Genomic DNA, 20,336 nt, shown 5'->3' on the forward strand with positions numbered 1-20,336 from the left:
CTTCTTTCAAGATATGTCTCCAAAGGCGATGGAAACAAAAGCGAAAATGAACTTTGGGACTTCATCAAGATCAAAAGCTTCTGCACAGCCAAGGAAAGAGTCAACAAAACAAAGAGGCAACCCACGGAATGGGAGAAGATATTTGCAAATGACAGTACAGACAAAAGGTTGATATCCAGGATCTATAAAGAACTCCTCAAACTCAACACACACAAAACAGATAATCATATTAAAAAATGGGCAGAAGATATGAACAGACACTTCTCCAATGAAGACATAAAAATGGCTATCATTTGCTCTAGTTTTTTGAAAAATGTTCTTGGTATTTTGATAGCGATTACATTAAAACTGTAGATTGCTTTGTGTATTATGGGCATTTAAAAAAGTGTGGTTCTATTTATTTTTGAGCATGGAATATCTTTCAATTCATGTCATCTCTAATTTATTTCATTAGTGTTTTATAATTTTTGGAGTATAGGTCTCAAATAAATAAATTCAGTAATGAAGAGAAATAAGAACAAACACCAGAGAAATACAAAGGATTGTAAGAGAATATTATGAAAAATCATATAAAAACAATTACACAACCTAGAAGAAATAGATAAATTCCTGGAAGCAAATTCCTGGAAACAAGATAAATTCCTACCAAAACAGAATCAGGAGGAAATATAAAATTTGAACGGGCTGGTTTTTAGAAATGAAATTAAATCAGTAATCAGAATGCTCTTAAAAAACAAAAGTCTAGGATCAGATAGATTTACAAATGAATTATATCAAACTTTTAAAGAGTTACTGCTTTAATTCTTGAACTATTCTAACAAATAGAAGAGGAAAGGAAGCTTCCAAATTCATTCTGTGAAGCCAGCATTACCCTGATATCAAAATCAGATAAAGACCTGGTAAAAAGGAGAACTGAAGGCCAATATTTCTGATGAACATAAATTCAAAATCCTCAACACAATACTAACAAATTGAATCTTCCAATACATTTAAAGTCATTCACCACAATCAAGTAGTATTTATTTCAAAGATGCAAAGGTTGTTCAATATTTGAAAACCAATCAACATGATACATCACATAACAAAAGAAAACATAAAGAACATATGATCAAAAAAAACCCCTATATGATCATTTCAGTGATGCAAAACAAGGATTTGAAAAAATACAACATCAATTTAATGGTAAAAATCCTCAACAAAGTAGAGTTAAAGGGAGCATACCTAAACATAATAAAGGCCACATGTTAAAAGCCCACAGATAACGTAATACTCAGCAAAAACTGAGAGCTTTTCCTCAAATATCAGGAAAAACACAAGGATGTCCACTCTTGCCATTTTTATTCAGCATAATACTGGCTGTCCTAACAACAGCAATCCGACAAGAAAAAGAAATAAAAGGCATCTAAACAGGTAAAGAAGACTTAAAACTTTCACCATTTACAGATGACATGATACTATGCATAGAAAAAAACATGATGATTCTAACAAAACCTACTAAAACTGTTAAAACAATTTACCAAAACTTAAGGATAAAAAATTGATAAACAGAAATCTGTTATATTTCTATAAATTAATAATGAAGCAGCAGAAAGATAAATTAAAAACATCTTATTTATAATTGTACCAAAAAGAAAAAAAAAGGAATAAACCTAACCAAAGATATGTTTGTTTGTTTTCTAAATCCTTCTGCAGCACTGCATTTTTATTAATGTGATCACTGACCTGACTTTCAAGTGTCTAAATAGTAGCCTTCTACACTAGGGTAGCAAGTCTACTTGCTTAGCTGTTAAAGGGAAAGTGATATATTTTCTCTAGGGTTAAAGAAAATATTATATTATCAGAGTCATCTATACCTGGCTCTTTGAACATTGAATATGCTTTGATAATCTAGTGTTATTTCAACAAATCTTGGCTTTTGTGACCATTGATTTCATTATTTTGCTTTGAATTCTATGCAGTTAAAAGCTGGATAAAATTATTTTCCTTTTTTAACTTACATGCTTTAGTAGAACCCAGGAGCTAAAACTTTTGAGCCCTTTCACCTGCAAAACACGTTTCTATATGCTTTACATGAATTAATTTATTTAATCCTCACACTCACCCTACCTTTTTATTATTTTTACTCTTCTTCTTCTTATCATCATCATCAGCACTATCATCATTATCATTATTATACTATGAGATACTTATCTCCATTTTACAGATAAGAAATTGACATATAAAGAGTTAAGCAATTTCCCACAGGAAATGGCAGAGTCAAAATATACTGAGGCAGTCATGCTTCCTAGGATGTATTTTAACTCCTATGAATTGATATAGCCTTCTCCACTCCATATTTGTTTCAAAAATAACCCCTATTTTTTGTGTATTGCATATTTTACTGACTAACTTTGGAGTTGTTCTCCCTTTCTGAAGTATATGTCCTCTATGTTTATTTTCTCTCCTTAGTCAGCCTTCTTATTTTTTGTTACGTTTTTTTTAACTATTCTATGAATGCATGATTGTTTGATTCTGCTCCCTGTGGTTGCGAAAGTCATTTTTCTAGTAGAAGCCTAAGGTTAAAGTGGATTCTTTTGTGGAGCAACTGGAACCCTTATACACTGGTGATAGGAATAGAAGCATGATAAAATCATTTACAAAAGTAATTTGGATATTTTTTATAAATTTAAGTGTCTGTATGCCTTATGGACTAGCAATTCTACTTTTAAGCAATTATCCAAGAGAAATGTTCCCACATAGGTCAACATACTATATGCCCATATATTTCAAGCACATGTATTGCAATTATACCTCACCAAAGTTATATTAAAAAATTACTGAAAACAAGATTAAGTAAGTGAATCCTTCATTGAGAAGAAACATAATATGTTCTCTGTGGAATACCATGAACAATATCATATTTCTCACACTTTGCAACAGCTACTAAAGGCAAAGACCATCTGTATAACTCGATTACAGCTGTATCCCTGTGGGTAGATCCTCTTTTCTCACTTCATTCTCAGACTCAAGTTATAGCAAATAATTCATTTTCTCACCAAATAAATTAATTCAACTCTATAATTTATTAAACATATATTAGACAGAGACAGGTAGTATCATGCAGAATAAGTTCCTTAAAATTTTCATTAAATGCCACCATTTTTTCCCTAAAGTTTCTTACAATAGGTCGGCTTATTCATTTCATATTCTATTCCTCCACATGAGTCTAAATCCACTGTGATTTCTGAAGCAATTCAACAACGGTTCTTAGATTGCATAAACTGCTCAAAAAATAAAAGCCTCTATTTAGCTGAATTTACTTCCTCTTAAAGATAAAATGAAACAAAACAAAACAACAACAAAAAACCTTATCCATACCATTTGGTTCCTCTAAAATCTTTCTTGGGCATCTAATTCAATTTACCAAATGCTCACTCTCCCATCCCCAAAATACACCTCTTCATATAGATATGATTCGTATACTAGGAAACAAGATTTTCATTACATTCCATTTAATTTTTGCCAACTCTATCTTAATTATTGTCTAGTGACAGCTGTTTATGTTACTCATGTTTTTTGCACATATGTCAAAACAGATTTCTTTTTATTTCCCAAAATATTAAATTTCTTTAGTAAGTCTTATTCATTCATTATTAGGAGAAATAAATAAAACCAATTACAATGAGAAACTATAAACTTATTTGAGGGTAATGGCACTACATAATTTTTTTTCATATAGCATTAATATTTTTTCCTAGACAATAGCTATTAAAGGTTTTTTGTTTATGTTTCAATATTTCTTACATATTTCTTTTAAAACGGGTGCATTATCGTTTATTGCTGTTCCATGTATATTAAATAACTACTGAAATCAAAACCTTTGTGATCTCAAGGCTCCCTTTCACAAATAGTTTTTTCCCCAATCTCATGTATAGTTTCACAGTGAAAGACTATGTAATCTATAAAAAGAAAAGTGATTATAATCTTGGCAGAATTTAAGATACTTAGAGTATGTTTTTATAGCAATAATCTTTCCACTATGGTTCCTCTATTTAATTGGTCCTAAAGAAAATAACAGCTACTTTGTTTATTTTATTTTATTTTTTTTGATTATTCTTTTTTTTAATTAAATTTTTTATTCATTTTCAGCGTAACAGTAATCATTGTTTTTTCACCACACCCAGTGCTCCATGCAATCTGTACCCTCCCTAATACCCACCACCTGGTTCCCCCACTCTCCCACCCCCTCCCCTTCAAAACCCTCAGCTTGTTTTTCAGAGTCCATAGTCTCTCATGGTTCACTTCCCCTTCCAATTTCCCTCAACTCCCTTCTCCTCTCCATCTACCCTTGTCCTCTATATTATTTGTTATGCTCCACCAATAAGTGAAACCATATGGTACTTGACTTTCTCTGTTTGACATATTTCATTCAGCATAATCTCTTCCAGTCCTGTCCATGTTGCTAAAAAAGTTGGGTATTTGTCCTTTCTGACGGAGGCATAATACTCCATAGTGTATATGGACCACATCTTCCTTATCCATTCATCCGTTGAAGGGCATCTTGGTTCTTTCCACAGTTTGGCAACCGTGGCCATTGCTGCTATAAACATTGGGGTACAGATGTCCCTTCTTTTCACTACATCTGTATCTTTGGGGTAAATACCCAGCAGTGCAATTGCAGGGTCATAGGGAAGCTCTATTTTTAATTTCCTGAGGAATCTCCACACTGTTCTCCAAAGTGGCTGCACCAGTTTGCATTCCCACCAACAGTGTAAGAGGGTTCCCCTTTCTCCACATCCTCTCCAACACACGTTGTTTCCTGTCTTGCTAATTTTGGCCATTCTAACTGGTGTAAGGTGGTATCTCAATGTGGTTTTGATTTGAATCTCGCTGATGGCTAGTGATGATGAACATTTTTTCATGTGTCTGGTAGCCATTTGTATGTCTTCATTGGAGAAGTGTCTGTTCATATCTTCTGCCCATTTTTTAATATGATTATCTGTTTTGTGTGTTGAGTTCGAGGAGTTCTTTATAGATCCTGGATATCAAACTTTTATATGTACTGTCATTTGCAAATATCTTCTCCCATTCCGTGGGTTGCCTCTTTGTTTTGATGACTGTTTCTTTTTCTATGCAGAAGCTTAAACAATTTATGGAAACCAATGAGAATGAAGACACTTCACTCCAAAACCTATGGGATACAGCAAAGGCGGTCCTAAGGGGGAAATTCATAGCCATCCAAGCCTCCCTCAAAAAAATTGAAAAATCCAGAATACACCAGCTGTCTCTACACCTTAAAGAACTGGAGAATCAACAACAAATCAAACCAACTCTACACGTAAGAAGGGAAATAATCAAGATTAGAGCAGAGATCAACGAGGTAGAAACCAGAGATACAGTAGAACGTATCAACAAAACTAGAAGCTGGTTTTTTGAAAGAATCAATAAGATTGATAAACCATTGGCCACACTAATCCAAAAGAAAAGAGAGAAAGCCCAAATTAATAAAATTATGAGTGAAAAGGGAGAGATCACAACTAACACCAAGGAAGTAGAAACAATCATCAGAAGCTATTATCAACAGCTATATGCCAATAAGCTAAGCAACCTAGATGAAAGGGATGCATTCCTGGAAAACTATAAACTCCCAAAATTGAACCAGGAAGAAATTGACAACCTGAATAGACCGATATCTAGTAACGAGATTGAAGCAGTGATCAAAAACCTCCCAAAAAACAAGAGCCCAGGACCTGACGGATTCCCTGGGGAATTCTATCAAACTTTCAAAGAAGAAATAATACCTATTCTCCTGAAGCTGTTTCAAAAAATTGAAGCAGAAAGAAAACTTCCAGACTCTTTTTATGAAGCCAACATTACCCTGATCCCCAAACCAGGCAAAGACCCTACCAAAAAGGAGAATTTCAGACCGATATCACTGATGAATATGGATGCTACTTTGTTTATTTTAGAAGAGACAAAAATGCTTTCTAAAATGTTCATCTTCTCTTCAAGATAAACTTTCCACTGATCATACATTATTTCAAGCTCAGGTTTTTGTTTACTATAAATTACTTTCTGAATCTAAATGTCAGTAGTGTAGTGAACTGTATAATTTAAAACTATAATGTTATCAATTTATTTCCTGGGGTAGTGTTCATAAGGCTCTTTAAGTGGAGGGCAAGGTAGTAATCTATGGTGATTAGAGTGTTAATCTTTTTTTTTTAATTTCTTTTCAGCATAACAGTATTCATTGTTTTTGAACCACACCCAGTGCTCCATGCAATCTGTGCCCTCCCTAATACCCACCACCTAGTTCCCCCAACCTCCCAACCCCCACCCCTTCAAAACCCTCAGGTTGTTTTTCAGAGTCCAAAGTCTCTCATGGTTCAACTCCCATTCCAATTTCCCTCAACTCCCTTCTCTCCATCTACCCTTGTCCTCAATGTTACTTGTTATGCTCCACAAATAAGTGAAATCATATGATAACTGACTCTCTCTGCTTGACTTATTTCACTCAGCATAATCTCTTCCAGTCCCGTCCATGTTGCTACAAAAGATGGGTATTCAACCATTCTGATGGAGGCATAATACTCCATAGGGTATATGGACCACATCTTCCTTATCCATTCATCCATTGAAGGGCATCTTGTTTCTTTCCACAATTTGGCGACTGTGGCCAGTGCTGCTATAAACATTGGGGTAGAGATGGCCCTTCTTTTCACTATATCTGTATCTTTGGGGTAAATACCCAGTAGTGCAATTGCAGGGTCATAGGAAAGCTCTATTTTTAATTTTGTGAGGAATCTCCACACTGTTCTCCAAAGTGGCTGCACCAACCTGCATTCCCACCAACAGTGGAGGAGGGTTCACCTTTCTCCACATCCTCTCCAACACACTTGTTTCCTGTTTTGCTAATTTTGGCCATTCTAACTGGTGTAAGGTGGTATCTCAATGTGGTTTTAATTTGAATCTCCCTGATGGCTAGTGATGATGAACATTTTTTCATGTGTCTGATAGCCATTTGTATATCTTCATTGGAGAAGTGTCTGTTCATATCTTCTGCCCATTTTTTGATATGATTATCTGTTTTGTGTGTGTTGAGTTTGAGGAGTTCTCTATAGATCCTGGATATCAACCTTTTGTCTGTACTGTCATTTCAAATATCTTCTCCTATTCTGTGGGTTGCCTCTTTGTTTTGTTGACTGTATCCTTGGCTGTGCAGAAGCTTTTGATCTTGATGAAGTCCCAAAAGTTCATTTTCCCTCTTGTTTCCTTTGCCTTTGGAGACATATCTTGAAAGAAGTTGCTGTGGCTGATGTCGAAGAGGTTACTGCCTATGTTCTCCTCTAGGATTCTGATGGATTCCTGTCTCACATTGAGGTCTTTTATCCATTTTGAGTTTATCTTTGTGTACGGTGTAAGAGAATGTTCGAGTTTCATTCTTCTACATATAGCTGTCCAGTTTTCCCAGCACCATTTATTGAAGAGACTGTCTCTTTTCCACTGGATATTTTTTCCTGTTTTGTCGAAGATTATTTGACCATAGACTTGAGGGTCCATATCTAGGATCTCTACTCTGTTCCACTGGTCTATGTGTCTGTTTTTATGCCAGTACCATGCTGTCTTGGTGATCACAGCTTTGTAGTAAAGTTTGAAATGAGGTAACGTGATGCCGCCAGTTTTATTTTTGTTTTTTAAAATTTCCTTAGCGATTCGGGGTCTCTTCTGATTCCATACAAATTTTAGGATTATTTGCTCCAGCTCTTTGAAAAATACCAGTGGAATTTTGATTGTAATGGCATTAAAAGTATAGATTACTCTAGGCAGTAAAGACATTTTAACAATGTTTATTCTTCCAATCCAAGAGCATGAAATGGTCTTCCATATTTTCGTGTCTTCTTCAATTTCTTTCATGAGTGTTCTGTAGTTCCTCAAGTACAGATCCTTTACTTCTTTGGTTATGTTTATTCCCAGGTATCTTATGGTTCTTGGTGCAAGAGTAAATGGAATCAATTCTCTAATTTGCCTTTCTGTATTTTCATTGTTAGTGTATAAGAAAGCCACTGATTTCTGTACATTGACTTTGTATGCTGCCACATTACTGAATTTCTGTATGAGTTCTAGAAGTATGGGGGTGGATTCTTTTCAGTTTTCCATATAAAGTATCACATCATCTGCGAAGACAGAGAGTTTGACTTCTTCCTTGCCAATTTGGATACCTTTTATTTCTCTTTGTTGTCTGATTGCTGTTGCTAGGACTTCTAATACTATGTTGAACAAGAGTGGGGAGAGTGGGCATCCTTGTCGTGTTCCTGATCTCAACAGGAAGGCTGCAAGCTTTTTCCCATTGAGGATAATATTTGCTGTGGGTCTTTCATAGATAGATTTGATGAAGTTCAGGAATGTTCCCTCTATCCCTATATTTTGAAGCGTTTTAATCAGGAACGGATGCTGGATTTTGTCAAATGCGTTTTCTGCATCAATTGAGAGGATCATGTGGTCCTTCTCTCTTCTCTTATTGATTTGTTCTATCACATTGATTGATTTGCAAATGTGGAACCATCCTTGTAACCCAGGGATGAATCCCACCTGGTCATGGAGGATAATCTTTTTAATGTGCTGTTGGATCCTGTTTGCTAGGATCTTTTTTTTTTAATTTATTTTAATAAACATATAATGTATTTTTATCCCCAGGGGTACAGGTCTGTGAATTGCCAGGTTTACATATTTCACAGCATTCATGATAGCACATACCCTCCCCAAAGTCCATATCCCCACCACCCTCTCCCGTTCCCCCTCCCCCCAGCAACCCTCAGTCTGTTTTTTGAGATTGAGTCCTTTATGATTTGTCTCCCTCCCAATCCCATCTTTTCATTTTTTATTTTCCTACCTCCCCCAATCCCCCCACATGGCATCTCCACTTCCTCATATCAAAGAGATCATATGACAGTTGTCTTTCTCCGATTGACTTATTTCGCTAAGCATGATACCCTCTAGTTCCATCCACGTCGTCTCAAATGGCAAGATTTCATTTCTTTTGATGGCTGCATAGTATTCCATTGTGTATATATACCACTTCTTCTTTATCCATTCATCTGTTGATGGACATCTAGGTTCTTTCCACACTTTGGCTATCGTGGACATTGCTGCTATAAACATTCGGGTGCACGTGCCCCTTCAGAGCACCACGTTTGTATCTTTAGGATATATACCCAGTGCTGCAATCGCTGGGTCATACGGTCGCTCTATTTTCAGTTTTTTGAGGAACCTCCACACTGTTTTCCAGAGTGGTTGCACCAGCTTTCATTCCCACCAGCAGTGTAGGAGGGTTCCCCTCTCTCCGCATCCTCGCCAGCATCTGTCATTTCTTGACTTGTTACTTTCAGCCATTCTGACTGGTGTGAGGTGGTATCTCATTGTGGTTTTGATTTGTATTTCCCTGATACCGAGTGATGTGGAGCATTTTTTCATGTGTCTGTTGGCCATCTGGATGTCTTCTTTGCAGAAATATCTGTTCATGTCCTCTGCCCATTTCTTGATTGGATTATTTGTTCCTTTGGTGTGGAGTTTGCTAAGCTCTTTATAGATTTGGGATACTAGACCTTTAACTGATATGTCGTTTGCAAATATCTTCTCCCATTCTGTCAATTGTCTTTTGGTTTTGTTAACTGTTTCCTTTGCTGTGCAGAAGCTTTTGATCTTGATGAAATCCCAATAGTTCATTTTTGGCCTTGCTTCCGTTGCCTTTGGCGATGTTCCTAGGAAGAAGTTGCTGTGGTTGAGGTCAAAGAGGTTGCTGCCTGCGTTCTCCTCAAGGATTTTGATGGATTCTTTTCTCACATTGAGGTCCTTCATCCGTTTCGAGTCTATTTTCATGTGTGGTGTAAGGAAATAGTCCAATTTCATTTTTCTGCATGTGGCTGTCCAATTTTCCCAGCACCATTTGTTGAAGAGGCTGTCTTTTTTCCATTGGACATTCCTTCCTGCTTTGTCTTAGATTACTTGACCTTAGAGTTGAGGGTCTATTTCTGGGCTCTCTATTATGTTCCATTGATCTATATGTCTGTTTTTTGTGCCTGTACCATACTGTCTTGATGATGACAGCTTTGTAATAGAGCTTGAAGTCTGGAATTGTGATGCCACCGACTTTGGCTTTCTTTTTCAATATTCCTTTGGCTATTCGAGGTCTTTTCTGGTTCCATATAAATTTTAGGATTATTTGTTCTATTTCTATTAAAAAATGGATGGGATTTTGATAGGGATTGCATTAAATGTGTAGATTGCTTTAGGTAGAATAGACATTTTCACAATATTTGTTCTTCCAATCCATGAGCATGGAACATTTTTCCGTTTCTTTGTGTCTTCCTCAATTTCCTTCATGAGTACTTTATAGTTTTCTGAGTATAGATTCTTTGCCTCTTTGGTTAGATTTATTCCTAGGCATCTTATGGTTTTGGGTGCGATTGTAAATGGGACTGACTCCTCAATTTCTCTTTCTTCTGCCTTGTTGTTAGTGTAAAGAAATGCGACTGATTTCTGTGCATTGACTTTATATCCTGACAATTTACTGAATTCCTGTACAAGTTCTAGCAGTTTTGGAGTGGAGCCTTTTGGGTTTTCCACATATAGTATCATATCATCTGCAAGGAGTGATAGTTTGACTTCTTCTTTGCCAATTTGGATGCCTTTAATTTCTTTTTGATGTCTGATTGCTGAGGCTAGGACTTCTAGTACTATGTTGAACAGCAGTGGTGATAACGGACATCCCCGCCGTGTTCCTGACCTTAGCGGAAAAGCTTTCAGTTTTTCTCCATTGAGAATGATATTTGCGGTGGGTTTTTCATAGATGACTTTGATAATATTGAGGTATGTGCCCTCTACCCCTAAACTTTGAAGAGTTTTAATCAGGAAGGGATGCTGCACTTTGTCAAATGCCTTTTCAGCATCTATTGAGAGTATCATATGGTTCTTATTCTTTCTTTTATTAATGTGTTGTATCACATTGATGGATTTGCAGATTTTGAACCAACCTTGCAGCCCTGGAATAAATCCCACTTGGTCGTGGTGAATAATCCTTTTAATGTACTGTTGGATCCTATTGGCCAGTATTTTGGTGAGAATTTTCGCATCTGTGTTCATCAAGGATATTGGTCTGTAATTCTCTTTTTTGGTGGGATCCTTGTCTGGTTTGGGGATCAAGGTGATGCTGGCCTCATAAAATGAATTTGGAAGTTTTCCTTCCATTTCTATTTTTTGGAACAGTTTCAGGAGACTAGGAATTAATTCTTCTTTAAATGTTTGCTAGAAATCCCCTGGGAAGCCGTCTGGTCCTGGACTTTTGTTTGTTTGGAGATTTTTGATGACTGCTTCAATCTCCTTACTGGTTATGGGTCTGTTCAGGTTTTCTATTTCTTCCTGGTTCAGTTGTGGTAGTTTATATGTCTCTAGGAATGCATCTATTTTTTCCAGATTGTCAAATTTGTTGGCATAGAGTTGCTCGTAGTATATTCTTATAATTGTTTGTATTTCTTTGGGGTTGGTTGTGCTCTCTACTCTTTCATTCATGATTTCATTTATTTGCGTCCTTTCTCTTTTCTTTTTGATAAGACTGGCCAGTCTTATCAATCTTATGACTGTCAATCTTATGAATTCTTTCAAAGAACGAACTCCTAGTTTCCTTGATTTGTTCTATTGTTTTTTTAGTTTCTATTTCATTGATTTCTGCTCTGATCTTTATGATTTCTCTTCTCCTGCTGGGTTTAGGCTTTCTTTATTGTTCTTTCTCCAGGTCCTTTAGGTGTAGGGTTAGGTTGTGTATTTGAGACCTTTCTTGTTTCTTGGGAAAGGCTTGTACCGCTATATATTTTCCTCTCAGGACTGCCTTTGTTGTGTCCCACAGATTTTGAACTGCTGTGTTTTCATTATCATTTGCTTCCATGAATTTTCTCAATTCTTCTTTAATTTTTTGGTTGACCCATTCATTTTTTAGAAGGATGCTGTTTAGTCTCCATGTATTTGCATTCTTTCCAAATTTCCTCTTGTGATTGAGTTCTAGCTTCAGAGCATTGTGGTCTGAAAATATGCAGGGAATGATCCCAATCTTTTGATACCAGTTGAGACCTGATTTATGACGCAGGATGTGGTCTATTCTGGAGAAGGTTCCATGTGCACTAGATAAGAATGTATATTCTGTTGCTTTGGGCTGGAATGTTCCGAATATATCTGTGATGTCCATCTGGTCCAGTGTGTCATTTAAGGCCTTTATTTCCTTGTTGATCTTTTGCTTAGATGATCTTTCCATTTCAGTGAGGGGAGTGTTAAAGTTCCCTGCTATTATTGTATTACTGTCGATGTATTTCTTTGATTTTGTTATCAATTGGTTTATATATTTGGCTGCTCCCATGTTAGGGGACTAGACATTTAAGATTGTTAGGTCTTCTTGTTGGACAGACCCTTTGAGTATGATACAGGGTCCTTCCTCATCTCTTATTATAGTCTATGGCTTAAAATCTAATTGATCGGATATAAGGATTGCCACCCCAGCTTTCTTCTGATGTCCATTAGCATGGTACATTGTTTTCCACCCCCTCACTTTAAATCTGGAGGTGTCTTCGGGTCTAAAATGAGTTTCTTGTAGGCAGCATATTGATGTTTTTTTTTTTTTTTTTTATCCATTCTGATACCCTGTGTCTTTTGATTTGGGCATTTAGCCCCTTAACATTCAGGGTAACGATTGAGAGATATGAATTTATTGCCATTGTATTGCCTGTAAGGTGACTGTTACTGTATATTGTCTCTGTTTCTTTCTGATCTACTACTTTTAGGGTCTCTCTTTGCTTCGAGGACCCCTTTCAATATTTCCTGTAGAGCTGGTTTGGTGTTTGCAAATTCTTTCAGCTTTTGTTTGTCCTGGAAGCTCTTTATCTCTTCTTCTATTTTCAATGATAGCCTAGCCAGATATAGTATTCTTGGCTGCATGTTTTTCTCGTTTAGTGCTCTGAATATATCATGCCAGTTCTTCCTGGCCTGCCAGGTCTCTGTGGATAGGTCCGCTGCCAATCTAATGTTTTTACCCTTGTATGTTACAGACTTCTTTTCCCGGGCTGATTTCTGGATTTTCTCTTTGTCTCTAAGACTGGTAAATTTTAGTATCAGGTGGCAAGGTGTGGACCTATTTTTATTGATTTTGAGGGGCATTCTTAGCATCTCCTGGATTTTGATATTTGTTCCCTTTGCCATATTAGGGAAATTCTCTCCAATAATTGTCTCCAATATACCTTTTACTCCCTTCTCTCTTTCTTCTTCTTCTGGAATCCCAATTATTCTAATGTTGTGTCATCTTATGCTGTCGTTTATCTCTTGAATTCTCTCCTCGTGGTCCAGTATTTGTTTGTCTCTCTTTTGCTCAGCTTCTTTATTCTCTGTCATTTGGTCTTCTATGTCACTAATTCTTTCTTCTGCCTCATTTATCCTAGCAGTGAGAGCTTCCATTTTTGATTGCACCTTATTAATAGCTTTTTTCATTTCAACTTGATTAGATTTTAGTTCTTTTATTTCTCCAGAAAGAGCTTTTATCTCTCCAGAGAGGGTTTCTCTAATATCTTCTATGCCTTTTTTGAGCCCGGCTAGAACCTTGAGAATCGTCATTCTGAACTCTAGATCTGTCATATTACCAATGTCTGTATTGATTAGGTCCCCAGCCTTCGGTGCTGCCTTTTGTTTGTTTGTTTGGTTTTTTTTTTTTTTTTTTTTTTTTTTTTTTTGGTGGTGAGATTTTCTGCCTTGTCATTTTGTCCAGATAAGATTTGCTTTCTCCTCCTCTAGAATTCCTCTGTTCTTGGTGAGTGAAGTTGGTCTTGGCTGGGTTTCTTGTTGATCTTCTGGGGGAGGGGCCTGTTGTAGTGAGTCTCAAGTGTCTTTGCTGCAGGCGGAATTGCACCACCCTTGCTAGGGGCCGGGCTAATAATCCGCTCGTGTTTGTTTTCGGGAGCTTTTGTTCCCTGAGTACTTTCTGTAGAGTTCTGGAGGACAGGAATGAAGATGGCGTCCTCCCAATCTCCGGCCCAGAGATTGTTAATTTCTTCCTGGTTCAATTTTGGAAGTTTATAGTTTTCACGGAATGCATCCATTTCATCTAGGTTGCTTAACTATTGGCATATAAATGTTGATAATAACTTCTGATGATTGTTTCTACTTCCTTGGTGTTAGTTGTGATTTCTCCCTTTTCATTCATATTTTTATTAATTTGGGATTTCTCTCTTTTCTTTTGGATTAGTTTGTCCAATGGTTCATCGATCTTATTGATTCTTTCAAACAACCAGCTTCTAGTTTCATTGATACGTTCTACTGTATCTCTGGTTTCTACCTCATTGATCTCTGCTCTAATATTATTTCCCTTCTTATGTGTGGAGTTGGTTTGTTTTGTTGTTGATTCTCCAGTTCTTTAAGGTGTAGAGAGAGCTGGTGTATTCTGGATTTTTCAATTTTTTGAGAGAGGCTTGGATGGCTATGTATTTCCCCCTTAGGACCGCCTTTGCTGTATCCCATAGGTTTTGGGCCGAAGTGTCTTCATTCTCATTGGTTTCTATGAATTGTTTAAGTTCTTCTTTGATTTCCTGGTTGATCCAAGCATTCTTAAGCAAGGTGGTCTTTAGCTTCCAGGTGTTTGAATTCCTTCCGAACTTTTCCTTGTGATTGAGCTCCAGTTTCAAAGCATTGTGATCTGAGAATATGCAGGGAATAATCTCAGTCTTTGGTATCGGTTGAGTCCTGATTTGTCACCCAGTATGTGGTCTATTCTGGAGAAGGTTCCATGTGCACTTGAGAAGAATGAGTATTCTGTTGTTTTAGAGTGGAATGTTCTGTATATATCTATGAGGTCCATCTGGTCCAAGGTGTCATTCAATGTTCTTGTTTCTTTATTGATATTCTGCTTCGATGATCTGTCTAGTACTGAGAGAGGTGTGTTAAGATCTTCTACTATTAACGTATTCGTATCATTATGACTCTTTATCTTGATTAATAGTTTTCTTATGTAATTAGCTGCTCCCATATTGGGGGCATAGATATTTACAATTGTTAGATCATCTTGGTGGATAGTCCCTTTAAGGATTATGTAGTGTCCTTCTGTATCTCTGACTACAGTCTTTAGTTTAAAATCTAATTTATCTGATATGAGAATCGCTACCCCGGCCTTCTTTTGAGGCCCATTGGCATGAAAGATGCTTCTCCATCCCTTCACTTTCAGTCTGGATGTATCTTTAGGTTCAAAATGGGTCTCTTGTTGACAACATATGGATGGGTCCTGTCGTTTTAACCAATCTGCAACCCTGTGTTATTTTATGGGTGCATTTAGGCCATTCCCGTTGAGAGTGATTATTGATAGATATGTTTTTATTGACACCGTGTTACCTTTGAAGTCTTTCTTTCTGTAGATTGTCTCTATATTTCTGTTCAATGATATTTTTTAGGATTTTTTCGCTTTTATATAACCCCCCTTAGTATTTCCTGCAGTGTCAGCTTGGTGGTCACATACTCTTTTAAGCCTTGCCGGTCTTGGAAACTCTTTATCTCTCCATCCATTTTGAATGTCAGTCTTACTGGATAAAGTATTCTTGGCTGCATGTTTTTCTCATATTCTTCTCTCAATATATCTTGACAGCCCTTTCTGGCTTGACCTGTCTCTGTGGATAGGTCTGACGTTATTCTGATGGGCTTTCCTCTGTACGTAAGGAGCTTCTTTGTCCTAGCTGCCTTTTATAGGGTCTGCTTACAATTATAATTCTTCATTCTTACTATCAGGTGTCTGAGAACTTTCAAGAATCTATAATCTTGGGGGGGAAATGTTCTGCCTCTAGTACATGAATGCTGGTTCCATTCAGAGATTGGGAAAATTTTCATGGACAACTTGTTCCACTATATCTCCTAGAGTTCTTTCTTTCTCCTCCCCCTCAGGCATTCCAATAATTCTGATGTTGGAACGTTTCATGACATCATTTATTTCTCTGATTCTCTTCTCGTGGCTTTTAAGCTGTTTGTTCCAGGCTTCTTCCTGATCCTTTCTCTCTATCTGTTTGTCCTCCAGATCACTAATTCTATCTTCTATCTCAGTTACCTTAGCTTTTAGAGAACTTAGATTAGATTGGAACTCATTGAGAGCATTGTGAACATCATCTCTGGTGGCCTTCTGTTCTGCCCTAACATTGTGAACTTCATCCCTGGTGGCTGTCAGTTCTGCCCTAATCAATTCTGTTTGGTCATCCATGGCTTTCTCCAACCTAGCTATTGCCTGGATAATTGTTAGCCTGAATTCCCTTTCCGACATATTGTCTATGTCGATAGCCATTAGATCTGTTGCAGCAGGCCCATCCTCTGTATTTTTCTTCTGTTGGGCATTCCTCCTCCTAGTCATTTTGGTGAGAGATGACTGAACGGATGTATCTGGATGAATTGACCATGGTGCAGTCAAAGTGCACCCTGGAACGCTTCTGAGCACTCAGGATTCCCCACCTAAATGAGAGAAAAAAGAAAAGAAAAAGAAAAAAAAGAGAGAGAGATAGACAGGAAAAAGTAGAAAGATAAAAGAGAAGGCTCAGCCCAATGGGCCCCAAGATAAGATTTATGACGTATCCACACAAAAACAGACAAACAAAAAGACTGATAAATGTATATGACAAGAGAAAAAAAATATATGTATATATATAAAAGCAAAAAAAAAAAAAAAAAAGAAAGAACCTCGTCAAAAGAACCCCAAGTATAAGATTTATATACTATCAGGACAAACACAAATACACAGAAACACTGGCGGAAGAAAAAGAGGGGAGAGTGGTTATACATTCTCAGTGTGGGCAAGGAAGGTTATTTTGATTCTTCCTGGATTTATCTTGATAACTTTGTTAAAGGACTCAACTTTCCTATGATAAAGGGGGATTAAAAATTAGTTTACCTATAAGGATAGCATTGATTGGGGAGAGAGGATTACCTTGAAATTTAACTCTATATGAATATTAGAAAATAAATATAAAAAAGGAATGAACTAGACTAAACTAAACTAAAATTTTAAAAAATAGAAAAGCAAAAGAAAAACAGGGATGTATATATCAAAAAATTCAGGTTAGAAGGTTATTATGGAATTTGATGTACTGGACATCTCACTGTGATGTAAATAGGTTAAAAATTATCTATATGAAAGAAAAAAAATGAACCTGAATAGTGGGAACGAGTTGGAAATAAAAGTTGTATCTATGAAGTAGTGGTGGTTGTTCTCTTGTCGTCTTTTTTTTTTCCTGTTGGTTTTCTGTGGGGAGGGCCCTGCCACGTGGATTTTCCATCAGTGTTGTTCCCTGAGTTAAGTCCTCCTGCCCCTCTTAAGGGGGTGGGCTCTGAGGAAACTGGTTTTTCAGGCTTTCGTTCTCTGGAGGTTTTTATGTTTGTTCATTTGTTTTCTCTCGCCTTGACAGCTTTTGATGTTTTTTGGAGGTTTAGAGGAAAGCAAACTGCACCCCGACCTCCCTCTCAGAGAGAAGCCTCAGTCTGCTCCCCTGTGGGAAGTGCAGAGCACATTAAGTTCCCCCTCAGCTGCTGGCAAAGCAGGTTCTGAGTCACGGTCCCTGGGGACGCAGGATCTCCTGCTTGTACCCAAAACCACGGCAGCGGTGGCTGCCTGGGCACCTCCAGACCACCAGAGAGGTTCCAAGCAGCAATCACACACTGAGATTTTCCCACTGGCCCAGGCTGGGAGTGTCTGGTCTTTCCGGGTCCAAGAGCACCGGGCTGGCACCTGGGTGCACCTCTCCCAGGGGAAGGTGTGGGGCACATGCATCTCAGGCTCTGATAACATGGCGTGGCATTCTGCTGTCTGGCGAGGCTCCCAGCCCTTCTTGGAAGCCGGAACCCATGCATTCTCTGTCACGCTGACAGCTCAGGGACCAAGACCTGGTTTCTTCGCCACACTCTCTCTGGCTCAGCACCAGGGGAGGTTGTCCTGGGTCCGGGGACTTAAGCCCCTGTTCCTAACCGCCCCGATTCCCACAATTTCCCCCTGAGATCTTTTGCTCTTTTGAGTGCTTTCAACCAGACTCCAAGTTAATGCTGGTCCACAGACACAGGGCACTCTCATATTGGGGTATTATTTTCCAATCGGTCGCCTCTGGTGGCTCCCTCCCCCTTTTGTTTCTCTTCCAATATCAGTCCAATGTTCCCACTCCACTTTATCTGCCCACTGGTGTCTTCTGCCCCTGTAGAGATCCAGACGTGTACAATTCTGATCTCAGTCTGATTTCATGGGTGATCGGAGTTCTTTGGTAGGTAATCAGCTCACTTTAGGGTACAGGGTGAAACGGCGCCTCCTCCTACTTCCCTGCCATCTTGTCTCCTCCTAGAGTGTTACTCTTGAACACAGGGTATTTTAACAGAATTATATAATATAAAACTGAATACCATTTAGAAAACCACTTAGTCTTAGATCTTACTATTTTGCTGAAAGGTGAAAAAGAAAAACTCCACTGTACACCAACTTATATCCCTATTATGCTTTAGGATTTTTATCTAGCCACAAATAAACCTTTGGTATATGGAGCTTTCTGACGATTTTTGTGCAAAGATATATGCCACTAGCCCCTTCTCACTCACATAATTTTTATTGCTTTTAAAGGCTGACAAAGATGAAAGTATGCAGATGTTTCTTTTTTAAAAAGATTTATTTGAGAGAGTGTGTGCAAGTATTTGAAAGAGCCAAGGGAGAGAAACTCAAGCAGAATTCCTGCTAAGCATGGATCCTGAAGAAGAGCTCAATTCCATGACCCTGAGACCATGACGTGAGCCAAAATCTAAATCTATGGCTCAAAACCTTTTTAAACGCCACCATATGGCATCTTTGTTTCTCAAAATCTTTAATGATCCTGTGTACTATCATCAGAACATTCATCATTTTTGTTGATAATGCACACTAGTATTTATGTAACATTTTAAAATTAACTATAGAGCATTTTGCTTTGGATGGTGTAGAGAGTTTTAGTCTAAGTGTCATAGAATTCTGAAAAACTGCAATCACCAGCTTAATGGCCTAGTTCCATTATTATAAAACACATTCAAATAAATAAATAAATAAATAACTTTAAAGAAATATGTCAGTGTAAGGGCACCCTGGTGGCTCAGTCAGTTAACAGTATCTGAAAGCATTTCAGTGCAAACTAGGTGGCTGTCAGTTTTCCCACACATGGCAATTATACCTTTGGGACTATGCAAGATGAGTTTAGGTATTACACTGACATATTTTATTTATTTATTTATTTATTTATTTAAGTGAGGGTGTGTGAGTGGGGGGGGAGGCAGAGGGAGAGAGAAAGAAGATCACGCACACACCATGCTGAGTGGAGCCCAATGTGGAGCTGGAGGTCACAAGCCTGATCGCTTCTCAGTCTTTTGGCTAAGATCAAGTGTCACAAGCTTGAGATCACGACCTGTGCCAAAATCAAGAGTAGAAAACTTAAGATAAATAAAAATAGTCAACCCTCAACATATAGTGAAGCTTTCAAATTTCAGAGATAAGGAAAAAATCCTGAAAGTAGCTCATGGCAAGAGGTCCTTATCCAAAAAAGGTAGAAACATAAAGCTGGTAGCCAACCTGTCCATAGAGAACTGGCAGGCAGAAAGGACTACCATGATATATTCAATGTGCTAAATGGGAAAAATATGCAACAGAAAATACTTTATTCGGGGAAGGCTATCATTCAGAATAGGAGAGATAATGAGTTTCCACGACAAACAAAAACTAAAGGAATTCATGAACACTAAACAAGCCCTGAAAGATATATTAAAGGGGATCCTTTGAGAAAGAGAGAGAGCACAAGATTAACAAAGGCCAGAAAGTAACAGAAACAATCTACAAAAATAGTAACTTTGGATGTAAAGCATGGACACTAAATTCATATCCTTCGATAATTATTCTGAATGTAAATGAACTAAATGTTCTAATCAAACTGCACAGGGTATTAGATTGAATAAAAAACAAGACCCAGTAAAATGTTATCTTCAAAAGTCTCACTTTAGACCCAAAGACACTTCCAGATTGAAATGAAGTGGTGAAGAATTGTTTATTATGCTAATAGACATCAAAAGAAAGCTGGGGGGGCACTTGAGTGGCTCAGTGGATTAAAGCCTTTGCCTTCAGCTCAGGTCATGTTCCCGGGGTCCTGGGATCAAGCCCTGCATCGGGCTCTCTGCTCATCAGGGAGCCTGCTTTCCCCCTCTCTCTGCCTGTCTCTCTGCCTACTTGTGATATCAATCTGTCAAATAAATAAATAAAATCTTTAAAAAAAGGAAGCTGGAGTAACAATCCTTATATCAAACAAACTAGA

Source organism: Martes martes, assembly GCF_963455335.1.
Source record: "Martes martes genome assembly, chromosome: X".
Lineage (NCBI taxonomy): Eukaryota > Metazoa > Chordata > Mammalia > Carnivora > Mustelidae > Martes > Martes martes.